The sequence below is a fragment of the Arvicanthis niloticus genome, chromosome 25 (assembly GCF_011762505.2).
Source record: "Arvicanthis niloticus isolate mArvNil1 chromosome 25, mArvNil1.pat.X, whole genome shotgun sequence".
In the NCBI taxonomy this organism is placed as follows: Eukaryota; Metazoa; Chordata; class Mammalia; order Rodentia; family Muridae; genus Arvicanthis; species Arvicanthis niloticus.
The window spans coordinates 18793442-18806877 of NC_133433.1; the positions used below are offsets into that span (position 1 = coordinate 18793442).

Below are 13436 nucleotides of genomic sequence, written 5' to 3' on the forward strand. Positions count from 1 at the left end.
TCTTTGCTGCTGATGCCCCAACCTGAGACTTTATCCACTCACTAAAGTCATCTCCTACTTGACTTTCCTAACTCCAGTTCTTTTCCCTCAAATCCATGTCCATAGAACCTCAAAAGAAAGAAAGAAAGAAAGAAAGAAAGAAAGAAAGAAAGAAAGAAAGAAAGAAAGAAAGAAAGAAAGCTCCTTTCAGAAGCTTAGTCAAGCACCTCCCCTGGGGTTTATAATTCAATATTTCCCTTTGTCTTCAGATGCAGTTCTTACTCTAATTTACTGTAGTATGCCTTTTCTTTTCTTCCAATCTTTCTACCTGTCTAACTCCCATCCACCATCCCCTACCCACACACACTATGCTCCAACCATTTTGAGTTGCACACATTCCTGAATTTATCAAATCACAGAAGAGTTTACTGATTGTGCTCATGTTCTCTCTTTCCTGGAATATGTCCTTAAGGACTTCCTTACCTACTAATCTAATATTCTGACTACAGAGCAAGAGAAAGGGGGATATGTTGACATGGCTTAATAGAAACAGACATGGCTGTCATGCCTGATGACCTGGCTTTCCCCCCCCCCCCCCCAGGACACACATAGTAAATGAAAACTAATTTCTGTGGTTTGTTCTCCATCTTCTGTGTACATTCTGGCACATGTGCCCCCCCCCACACACACACATACACATATACACACACATACACACACACTGGCAGACAGCTTTGGCAGCTATGAACATGACTCAACTCTTCTCCATCCTTTGTTCTGGTAGGAGGTAATGTTGTAATCATCACTCCTGCATTTGAAAGTAGGCTATGTGCTTTGTCTATTCAAACTCTAAATGCAAGCCTGAGAAGCTGCTCTTCTCTCTCCCTGCTGCAGTGACCGTGCAAGTGGGTTCAGGTGAAGACTTTGGTGTAGGAGACTCCTAAGCTTTTCTATTAATGAATTTTGGGTATAGCGCCTATATAAGAAATAAACCTTTGTGGTTTCAAGACATTGAGCTATGAGTTTTCTAGCTACACTAGCTAGTAGAGATTGAGCAAAAACAGAGCCATCATATGCTTCATTATTAACTCTTCTTGCACTGACTAAATAACTGCAAAAGAAACAACTCAAGGTAAGAAGAATTTATTTTGGTTCACTATTAAAGATCCAGTCCATTGCAGGCCTTAGGTATGGTGGGAGATGCACATCACAGTCTGACAGCAGGAGCATGGAGCTGCTTAAACCTCCATGGATTAGGAACAAAAGACTGGACAGGATGCAGCGCTGACCTGTATATCCTATGGCCCGCTGAGTTACTTCTTCCACTAAACCTCAACTACCAGAGGTTCTCCAGCCTCCCACACAAAGCACAAAGTGTTCAAACACATGAGCCTGTGTGGCACATTTCAGAATAAAAGCACAATTGTATATGGTAGCCTTGCTAGTAAGGACCAAAATAAGCAAGGTAAATACAAAATATATGACTTATTAAATATGGATGATTACTACAGGATAGAGAGCAATACTTCATGTTCATGGCAGGCCTTCTAACTAAAAAGTGACCTTATAGTACAGATAGGCGGTGACATCTTAATACAATGCAAAAGGAATAAGACAGAATAGAATAGCAAGCACAAACTTGCTGATATGGGGAAAGCCTCAAAGAAGTGTGTTCTAAGCCTGAAACAAACAAATGCGTGCAAGAGCAGAGATAAATTTAGAAACAAAACAAGGAAACAGGTTTGTAGAGAAATGCTGGCTGATTTCAGTGCCTCAGCTTTCATCTTGAAGGACTATAGAGTCTTTGGAGGATTGTAATCAGGACTGAGAAAGGAAAGATGTCATTAAACAAGTAAGAGACTTTATGCTTTATATCCTTCCTAGTACTCTTCTGGAGCCATGTGTCAATAAATTAAAAAACAGTCAATGTAGCATTGAATAGCTATGTTTATGTTCACTAATTATCATATTGCAACATTGACTACAACCAATAAGTAATTACCAAATATTATAATGTACTAAACCATAATAATGTACCAACTATCAAGAGATTACATGTTAAATGTGGTAACAAGTCAGTACACAATAGTACACTGTTATTAAACAAATAAGCCAGATAAAATCTACAGCTTATGAATCTTGCTTGATTTGCTTTGATATTACACAAAATAAAAACATGTAAAACATTTTCTCATTATAATAGTGCCCTCTGTAACAAAAAGCCATATTCAGAGCCCAAGTTCATTGCCAGAAACAAACAATTCAAACCAAGAAAAACAAAGTAAAAGGAAACAAACCATAAATCAAAACATCTTTTTCCAAGCATTCAATCAAGAAAACACACCTTACGCTGTGTCCTTGAGGCTGCCAAGTTGAAACTCTGGAAAGCGGCCAAAAAAGAGAGATGTTTCCCGAAGCAAAGTCTCAGAAGCTCTGCAGCATTCCTGGCAAATTCAACTCCAGTTGCCAAAAATCACTCCTGGTTGATTTTTCTTACTGTAATTTAAAATGAGAATATATGGACAAATTAAAATGGATGATTTTCAGTTACCCAATTGACTAAGAACAAGGCACACTGGAGGGGCTAGAGACAGGTCCGTTGGTAAGGAGTTTGTTGTACAAACGTAAGGATCAAAGTTCAGGCTTCCAGAATGCATGAGAAGTCAGGCAAGGAGCAGGGAACCACCAAAAATCTCAGTGCTTGCGAAGCAGAGATGGGCTATATCTAAGCAAGCTGGCTAGCTGAACTAGCCAAATCTGAAAACTCTGGGCTCTAGTACCTGACCCTATCTCAATATATAATGTGAATATAACTGAGGAAGACTCCTGCTGTCAGCCCTAGGTCTCCTGATATACCCACCATACTTTATAAACAACCACAAATGTGAACACACACAATCAAAATTAATTTAAAAATTAAAATGAAACAAATGAAAAGACAAGAGCATTTTAAGCTTTATATGGTTTCCTTTTGCCTCATTCTATGATTCTTGGTTTTCTAACTATTCATTAATTAGCATCTTACAACACTAAAACCAATAAGTAATTACCAAATATTATAATGTACTAAACTATAGTAATATACTAAATATCAATAGACTACATGATAAATATGGTAACAAGTCAGTACACAGTATTGTACACAATATTATTGTGTACAATGCAATAATATTGTACACTATATTATTTAACAAATAATTTAATATTTGTTTATTTATTTAACAAAAAAATATATTCAACCAAAACAGATTTAACTGCCAAAGTATATTTGGAAGATAATACATCTTTAAGGGTACAGTTAGTCCCATAATAATAGCTGGGAGAAGGTCCCTTAGAAGATAGCATTACAAACATTTACTTGATTTAATATATGTACAAAGGTATATCTGAAAAATAGAGGGAGCTGTTCTAGTTTATTCTAGAGCAATGGTTCTCAAGTCGTCTTAAAATAACCCTTGAATATAGTCCCTTATGTTGTGCTGGCTCCCTCACCATAAAACATTTTACTGCTATTTCATAATTGTAATTTTGCTAATTCTATTGAAATATAAATATCTGATATGCAAAATATCTGATACACAAGCACCAAAAGGGATCATGACCCACAGGTTGAGAACCACTGTTGTAGAGTCATGCATGAGTATAAAAGACAAATTTCAAATTACTTTTAGCTATTTCAATTTGTATCTCATTAACATACAATAGTAACTAATAATAAACTTGAGAGTACATATTATTTCCTAAACAGTTATTAACAGTAATAATGGAAAATAACAGTGTACATGTAATTTATACACATGTATTCACTGGACATAAGAGTAAGACATATTACATGCATATTATATACCAAATTATGAACTTTATTCTAGTTTACACTGAAATTACTCTCGTATAGATGAGAATCAAATTTATATGACTCCAAACTGCTTTCTAATAATACTTACTGAAAATTAAAATCCATATATTTGAGAATATTTTTAATTCAAATACGATAAAGATATATATCAAACACTTTTTAAAAATTGTGTGTGTGTCTGTGTGTGTGTGTGTGTATGTGTGCTAACATGGGGGTAGGGAAGGCATATGGGAGAGCACACACATGCTTACATCCTTATGCACATGAGTCCAAGGGGGCTGCAGATCCCCTGAAACTGGTGAAGCAGTAAGCAACCATGTAGCTGCTGAGAACTCATCTTCAATACTCTGCAAAAGCAGCAAGCGTTCTTAACTGCTGAACCATCTATCCAGCCTCTAGGCCATTTATAAGTACAGATAAAAATTAAAGTCAAGAGTCGTAATATGAAAAACTACCTGTTAAATAAATAATGCTATTATGGAATAAAGCTTAATGCTTATCTCATGCCACTGCCTAAAGATAAGACAACCAAATAATCCTAGTTCTATGTGTGACTTAAATGTCATGACTTTGAGTTGCATAACAGTTTCTCAGAGTCTGAAGCCAGGGTGTTATATGCTCCAAAAAAATAAAAACAATACAAATATGATCCACACAATTGGAGAAAACATCTACAAATCAGTTAATGGATAAACATTTTGTACTGAGATCATATGAAAGACTCTTACTATTCAACAACTTTTTAAAAAATCACTAATCTTCAAATGATTAAAAAACTTGAAATGACATCTTTCCAAAGGATTTTCAAATTTCCAACAAGAACATACATTATTTCTTGTGGAAATTCAGTATAATGACCCAGCACTTTCACCTCTTCATAGTTGACTAAACAAAAAGAAAAAACTTGACAGTGGAGGAAGATGCCAGTGGAGAGATTCGAACCCTCACACATTGGTTAGCAAAGTGAGAGAGTGAACTCACACTTTAGAGAGTCAGCAACTGCTCCCCCAAACCTACACATCGAACCATATGTGACCAACACTTCTGCTCTTAAGTGCATGCTCATGAGATAGAAAGGCTTTCCATACAAAACGTGCGTGTGCACATGTGCGTCATCACAACTGAATTATTCTAACAGCCGCAAAGAGGGACCAACCCACAATGAACAGAAAAACTAATCAAATGCTGATGCACATTACTACATGGATGGTCTTAGAGATAAAGCTAAGTGAAAAAGAGCAGGTGGAATCGCTCACTGAATGTATCAGGGCTACTGTTCTCTTTACAGGAAGAATTCAGAATGGGGAAAATTCAATAACGAAAATGTTTATGCTATCGAGGTGAAAGAGAAACATTGTGATTTTTAATGGAGAGAAGAGATCTTGCTTAAATACAAAATTATTTCAAAGTTAGATAGTATTGATGGCTACAGAGGTCTATAAACATTTTAAACTTATTCAATCATGCCATTTTAAACATGTCAAATCTTAAGCTTGTGAACTATGTATCTCAATATGGAGTTTAAAATAAAAGTATCATAATAATCTACTCTGTGGTCCTTAATTAAAATCTCAGGGCCATGTGTTCCTTGGGAGGATTTACATTATATAAAGAGAACATGTCCATCCCTCGTTGTTGTGTATTTGAGATTCCTGAAGTAAGGGGAAGATGCACAATGGAGAAAGGTCACCCTGTGAGGGCACAAGCACTCCACTAACAGGTCAGCCCTGGCTGACACCTCAATCACAGCTTACGCAAAGCTCGAGAAGCGGTCATTTCACAGAACTACTGAGTTTTCAAAATGTAAATAATGGGTCCTGGCCCCTTATAAATGATGATGAAATTAGTGATAATATCAAGCAGTTGGCATTTGTTAAATGGCAGTTAGCACGGCAAGTACTGTGATTATGTAACCAGCTGTATGCTCAGAACTTGTCTTCACATCCCTCTGGAATAAATACAATTAGCTATAACTGAAGAAATGGTTCCCTTGGGATTGGGTAAGTGACCTACTTGAGCATGCTACCTTGAGAGGGAAAAGGACAGAAATCTGCATTAAAATCTATCTGTAGCTCTCACTCTTTACAAGGAACTACATGTTCTGAGCTGGGGACTGACATTTTACCTGTGAAAAGGGGGAAAGGACTCTTTATGAGATATGAATACTAAAGTATATATAAACAATATATAATTATCCAGAAAATGATTACATTAAGCAACTGAACCAATATTAAAAAGAAAGCACAGATAATCGTTCTCTTCGGGCACTGAAATGTTAATTTTATCAAAATGATAAGCTTTAGTTCAGAGATTGCATTATCTACATCTAAACTATAAAATATAAATAGATCTAAGTAGCCCCTAACTAAATAATCATCTTAAGCTTTCATGAATTTTCTGTAGGACATATATAAAGGTATCACAGAAGGCAGCAAATACAATTATGGATCATGTTTTGTCTACATTGATATGCCTATGAAGACCAGAAAATATTATGTTTTGTACCTTATAAGTAACTTAATCTTCAAATTTTTGAGTGATTTTTGGCTTATTTAGCACATACATTTACATGTGATATATATAGTCTTATATACTCCATGTATTTCTGGAGTGACTAAGAAACTATATACAATACTTTAAAGGACAGTATTAAAAACATCTAGAAATCAGAATTTCTCATGGTTACTTTCATTTATGTGATAACAGAATTAAAAAATTGGGGGGAATACTGTGAAAGGTTTGAGAATTAATATTTTAAAGGGCTAATCCGATCATGTAGTGTACTACTTTAAAACCTGCAGTATGTCCTCAGCTATATGATGCAGACTTGTTTCTGCATAGCATATACCAACAGCCTTCTTCACTTGGCCACGAGGACTCTATGGTCCCAGTTTTAGCCATATTCTGAGTCGTCTGTCCTGGCTGCTGAACTCCTTTCTGTTTTCTAAGCAAGAGTTACCCCTGTTACAAACTTCAGCCGCCTCATAGCTCTATTCCCTTTAATGAAATGCAAGCTTCCTCCTAGACTTACCAACCTTGGCTTCGTGGGAATTTTTAAGACTACATTTAATTTTACACTTAGTCTGTATAATTTACCTGCTCCATCCAGACAGACCTTTAATAATATGCTTTTCACTTATTAAATGTTGCATGCTTATCTTTAGAGTCACTTGGTTTTAATATACAATGGTCAAATATGATAGGAACTTATTTCAAACACAAAGTCTAAGATCTTTATGGAAATGTTGACCCATTCCTATAGATAATTAAAATAAAATCACAATTATGAAATGTAAAGAAAAGTAGACTTTTCTGGTGTTGGCAGCACAGCTCTTTGAAGATCAACAAGATACTAAGGCAAGTAAGCTATTGATAGACATTTGGAGCACATCTGATTGCTCTGGATGGAAAAGCAGTTCTATACATTTATCATCCAGGCCAAGAAAGAACAGCATTTTACAAGCTTAAGAAAGGCCCAGAAATGCAAAAGACATCTTTTTTATGTAAAATATGACCTCTCAAAAGATGAAAATAAAGAAGGTATCCTTAGGAAGGAAGAATTCGTGGTTTCTCATCTGTTTTCTCAATTGTCTAATTCCACAAAACCAGCAAAGCAATCATTTGAGAACTTCAAGTATATTTGCTTGTGTTTTGTATTTCTAGGGTTTGAGTAACAGAAATCTGCTAATATATGTATATAAGAGTCTAGCTTCTTTTTTGGTTTTTGGTTTTTAGTTTTTTTCGGGGGTGGTGGGAGGAAAAATCAACCTGGTAAAGTATTAATTATAAGAAGTGGTCCATGAGCATAAAAGTGTCTCTGTATGCTACTTAAAATGATGGAGTAGTGTCTCCAAATACTTTGATTAAATCTAGTTTAAAATTGACAGAACATATAAAAAGAAAAAATTAATTCAATAGTGCAATATATATTTAAATAATAATAAAACATTGTGAACTTCTGGCTTATTGATATCAGAGATGATATTATACTACCTGGTCCAAAGATATACAAATTCTGATCCCCGAAGGCCAGGATAAGTTACTGAAGGATCCTTGCTGTCATTAAGAGATGCACTACAAAAGAGCAGTCAGACACATGCAATTTTGCTGACCTAGTAGATGAAACAAGAGGGCCATAAACGTAGGAATGTGGTAGCCATAAGACCAGGGAAAGGAATAAAAACCAAGATTGTCTACTGGAGGTTACACAAAGAATACAGCCTTGATAATACTGTCATTTCCAGTGTGGTACATGTCAAACTTCAAATAGGAGTATGAGATGTTAAAACTGCAGTTTATAAAAATGCTTAATGTTTTTTATATATTTTTTTAATTTTCATGGTATCTTTTATCTTTGCTACTATCTCTCTACTATCACTTTATTACTGTCTGTCCTTTTTGGATGGAATTCTAAACACAGATGCATTGTGAATGCATTAGCTTCAAAAGTTTCCCTGAATTGGTCTTCTTTGACTTAAGGCATGCCTCTGGCTTCTTTGCTAATTTCCTTGATTTGATGGGGTATTTTCTTCCACTTGGCTTCACTGTCAAACTCCATATTGTCCAGAATATTTTAGTACATAAAAAGCTGTATAGGACATTTCTGTATAATCCAGCATTTCCCATGTTTAAGGGAAACGGATTTGAGGAGTGGAATGAAACTAGAGAATGGTAAACCTAGAAGCAGAGAAAAGATAGATTCAGAATCTGTTCTGGCCCTACTCAGAGACTGAAAGCTATCACTGTAAAGAATGAAATATAATGTTCAAGTATCGTGTTGAAAAAATAACAGAAAGTCACAAATCTCCAGTCCTTCCTACACAACCAACTTGAAGACTAGCATAGTTTTAAACCCCAATAAATGATATGTCTGCTACCAGAGTCAAATCTAAAGCTTCCCATCTAGTGTATGCCACATGTAAATCAGGATATAAGCCATAATCTCTAATTAGAATCTTGTCATGGGTAACCATATAAATTATTATTCAAAATCCAACAAAGGCATTTTTATGTAAAATTAAGTATTCTCTGGATTGAGTCATCTATCTTTTGTCATAGTTAAAATTTTAGGTTTCACATTCTAACTGGACTGCTACTTTTACAACTATGTAACTGTAGGAATTATAAAAGAAGCAGGTTTCTATATTCTTAGTGCTGTTTTCAACCTTCATTTTATGATATCTCTTACCTGTGACTCAACAAAATGATCTGTTATATCACTGCATCAAGAATGTTTACCTCTTTATTTATTATTCAAATTTATGACGTAAAAATGTCATTTTCACTAAAATACATACACAAACTACTCTACTGTTTCAAAAACACCTATCATTTTATCATCTAAAAGGGATTAAGTGTATTTAAGAGGTTTGTAAAAGAATTAGTTCTAGGAATAAATGGTTCTTATTTCTTTAACAAATTTCTCGAGGAAATCAAATATGAATAAATATTTATCACTATTTTTCATTAGCATCATTTTGGTTATGCTGAGAGAATACATGTGTACTATATTCTAAAAAGTATGTTTAAGACCTTCATAGAGCTACAAATTATAGATATGAACACATGAATATATGCACAAAGTCTGGGGAAAATATGGCCTCACTTCGTGCTTTGACATGAACACTCACAGGGTATGCTTTCCAATGGAGGCACTTAGCATTTCAGTAAGAACAGACTATTCTTCCTCCAGCTGACAGGTCTCCCTCTTTCCTAAATCCACAGTCTCAAAAGTCAAAAGTAGCTGCTTTAAAGTCATTGCAATGATGTAAAAATGCTATTGCATACTTCAAAATACTAAGAAATGTTACTCATTGTAAAAAGCCAGAGTGCTAGGTTCACAGTCTTGGCCTACAATCCCATTCAATTGCTGCTTCTCAATAAGAGAATATGAGAGTTACATCAATTATCAACTTGATTGGACCTATAATCATCTAAGATACAATCCTTTGTGCATGTCTGTGAAAGATTATCATCACTATGTTGAAGTGAAAAAAAAACCCAGTCTAAAAGTAGGCAGTGCTATTCCCTGGGCTGGGTCTTGGGTTGCATTAAAAGGAGAAACTCAACTGAGCCCAAGCATGTATTGTTTACTTCTTCCTGACTGTTGATGTAATATTCCCAGCAGACCGGATGCCCCTGTCTCCACACCTTCCCCACCATCTTGGACTACTTCTAGCACACTAATCCAGAATAAACTCTTCCATCCTTAAGTTACTATCATCAGGTATTTTGTCAGCAACAAGGAGGTGAACTAATACAGAGGTGTACCTAGTCAGTGACTGGAATCCACCAGTCTACATCACTCTAGTGAGGAAGCTAACATGGATGACACGACATCAAGTCCGAGTGAGTGTATCTATTCTGAAGTCAGAGTATTTTTCCACAAGGTGATTAAGGTCTAGTTTCTTGGACAGGGACTAGAAGGTTAGAAAGGATACAAGGAACCAACATTCATTTGGTATCTGATCAAAAGCACTAACCCCTAGTCAGTTTGTTAATATAAAAATTGGTGTTTGGACACTGTTTTCAAACCCAAGACAAGAAACAAAAGTTTGTGTCCTTGAGATGCTAAGTCAAGTCTATCTTTACTTAATTTCTCTAATAGAAATAGAGAGGCCAGTAAAGAAAGGCAAAGTAGTTCTAATACCAGTCCCTTTTGTACACTCAACGTTTACTACAAAAGAAATACATACTTCCTAGTCAAATGCATTGTCTGTCCAGTGGTGTATGTCTACAGCTGGTACCAACTTCTGTGGGTTATTTGAGCAAAATAAATAACAAACTCTATTTACAATCTTCTATTTAAAAATGAAATTGGGAAAAGAGCTACCTGTAGAGAGAATCTCTTGTGTAGTGTGTGGAAGAATTGCCTGTCAATAAAAATCCAATGGCCAATAAGCTGAGGGAGGATTAGAAGGTGGGACTTCCAGATGGGCCTTCCACTGAGAGGGAATCAGGCAGGGGATTTGCCACCTGACCATCTCTGAGAAAGTCAGACAGAGCTGAGGAGATTACTGAGGTAATCAGTCTTGTGGCATAGAATAGTATCAACAGGATAACTGAGTTAAGAGCTACTTGGAAAACAACTCTTAAAAGCTTAAAGCCTAGGCATTTATTATTAAATAATAAGCCTCTGAGTCATTATTCTGGAACTGGGGCATCGGTGGAAAAGCCAAATGGTTATAGCTACCAGGAACTGAAAGCAATCAGGATACTTTTTAGCCTATGTACATTAAAACATAAAAGATCTTTCATATAAGCTGTAAGAATCAGGTAATGGTTTTACAGTTGCACGAACTTAGCATAATCAGCCTCTTTTTGTTAATTTTCCAAAATGAAGACTGATGCAGAAGAAATTTTACACATTTAACATTTATCTCAAAATAGAATTTAACATTGTCCTATAACATTACATTTTTTTTTACCTGAATATGCTTTCATAGACATGATCAATGGCTTACACTGAAACAAAGTAACAAGTTATTCAGCATTGGATGTTTTTGTTGATTACTAATAAAAATGAGATAGATTTTAATGACCTTATTTGGATAGTTAAGTGGGGTAAAAGGCTATTTGAAAGAGTTACAAAACAAACAAAAATCAAAAAATAAAAATCAAAACAAAAACTCTGCTCCAAGTTTTCCTTAGTGTGACATGGCAGAAAGTAATTATTGTGTCATAAATTAAAGGAAAGTTGTGGTCTCGAAATAGTTTTCACTTACTATTCAAATGCTGCCCACTCTACAGGTTTACTCAAAGCCTTCCTTCGCATCTCAAAACGGTGACATCGAAAACTCTGGAAATTATTAGATTTAACATGAACATTTCCTAATCTCTCCAAGAGCCCCTACAAAACCCCACCACCATTCTCTAAGTATTCTCAGGTCGGGGCGGGACATATCACTGCTAAGGGCAGATAAACTGTTCAAGGCCCTTCAAGGGCTGCCTATGCAGCAACAACACTGAATCAATAGAGAAGAGATGGATGGGCTTAATCCTCACCTCTCAACAAACCAAAGAAATAAGACAAAAAACAAGAATATTTAAAAAAATACTCTAAGATAAACAAATGGACATTATAATCAATACCATTTTGAATTACTACAGATCACTATTTTATTTATACTTTTAAATCAATCCTGCTAGGATAGATACTAGATTGAGAACTTTACAGACGAGATGTTTGAGGGCTCTCACCTAAGGAAAACTAAGGGTTTTCCTTACTGAGGGCCAATGTTAACAGAAGAACAAGAGATGTTCCCTTCATGAGGCTTTACACTAGAAACCGGGCACAGAAAAAAAAAAAGCCAACTCCCTTCTCCTTTGAGTTTTCATATAGAATGTTGGTTCTTCTGAATCAATGTGGGGCCAAAAGATACGACAAAAGAAATTTGCAGTAGCTATCTGTAGTTGATCATTAAACATGGACTCAATGATAGATGCTTAGAGGTTTAACATGCTTCACAGTAGAATGCAAGGAAGATCATATTGAAAGTTCTTCCTGTCATGAGTTGCAACTTCCAGAGGAAGTTCATTAGATCAAGTGAAGATAATATACCACAGAGCCCCTTTTCCTAGCCATTTACAAACACAACAACATCGTTTGGGTTCAGGAATTCATTAAACATCAGAAAAAGTAACCCCGCTTCACTACTACCACTAACCAATAAAGCAACTCTTCTCTACAAATATGTTGGCTTACAAAGACTGTTCTTATAAAAGGGAAAACAGGAAAGAGTAAATCGGAGTTAAGACACGGGAGGAGGCGGCCTGAGCAGGATTAGTAGAAACTAGAGTCACCTGTAAGTACAAGGAGGCCCCTCAAGTTAGTGGACAGCACAGGAAGCTATTCCCTAGGCCAGGGTAAATCTGGGGAAGTGGGTGGGACTGAGAGTTTCAGGACCTGGAGCACTAGGACACGCTGGCAGGGCGCACCCCGCGTTGCTCGGCAACCTAGGCGGCCACGCCCACCCCAGTCTGGCCATTCTCCCCGGGCCCGAGAAGCCGGAACGGTCGAAAAGGAGGTCGCCCTGCTGGGCTCCTTGCCCGAGTCCCCTGGAGCCTCCGGATGCTCAGGCCCAGTGCCTGGGGCTGTTCCCCAGGCCAGATCTAGTCTCCACGGGGCTGGGAGACGCTGGGAAAGCGCGATTCCAGCCCTGGGCCCGCATCCAGAGAACTGTGACCCCGAACCCCCAAGCCCTCGCCGGAAACACACCTCAGCATTGCCCAGCGAGGGCGGCCCAACTGCGGGTCTGGCCGGGTGGGCAGCTGTCCACGCTGCTGTCACTCAGAGGCAGGGGCGGGACGAGGAGCCGCACACCCCCTACTCCAGGAGGGCTAGACGCTGAAGGGCGGGGCCAGCCCTCAATCTGCACTCTGATTGGCTAGGGCTTTCCTGCCAGCCTTCATGACTGCGCGGGCCCTTAGGTCCATCATTTCTACACCTTAGATCTTCAGTACTTCTGAGGATGCAGACGTACAGAGTGTAGCCTAACCTTTTTTCACAAACATGAAACGAAAACCAAAAGTTATTTTAATAAGTGACCAGCTTCTACCTTTTACATGCAAACACACCCATGTCCTTAGGAAAACATTGCAA

General features: G+C 37.0%; 1 protein-coding gene across 2 annotated transcripts in view; it reads right to left on the reverse strand.

The window, feature by feature from the left end:
• The window catches only part of Triqk (triple QxxK/R motif containing), a 61041-nt gene extending 47849 nt beyond the window's left edge, over positions 1-13192 (reverse strand). For both annotated transcript variants that reach the window (XM_076924148.1, XM_076924147.1), the window contains exons 1-2: positions 13053-13192; positions 2324-2475 (exon numbers count right to left, since the gene is read on the reverse strand). The gene's annotated coding sequence lies outside the window, so the exon portion shown is untranslated. The remainder of the gene's footprint in view (positions 1-2323; positions 2476-13052) is intronic.
• Positions 13193-13436: the final 244 nt, after the last annotated feature.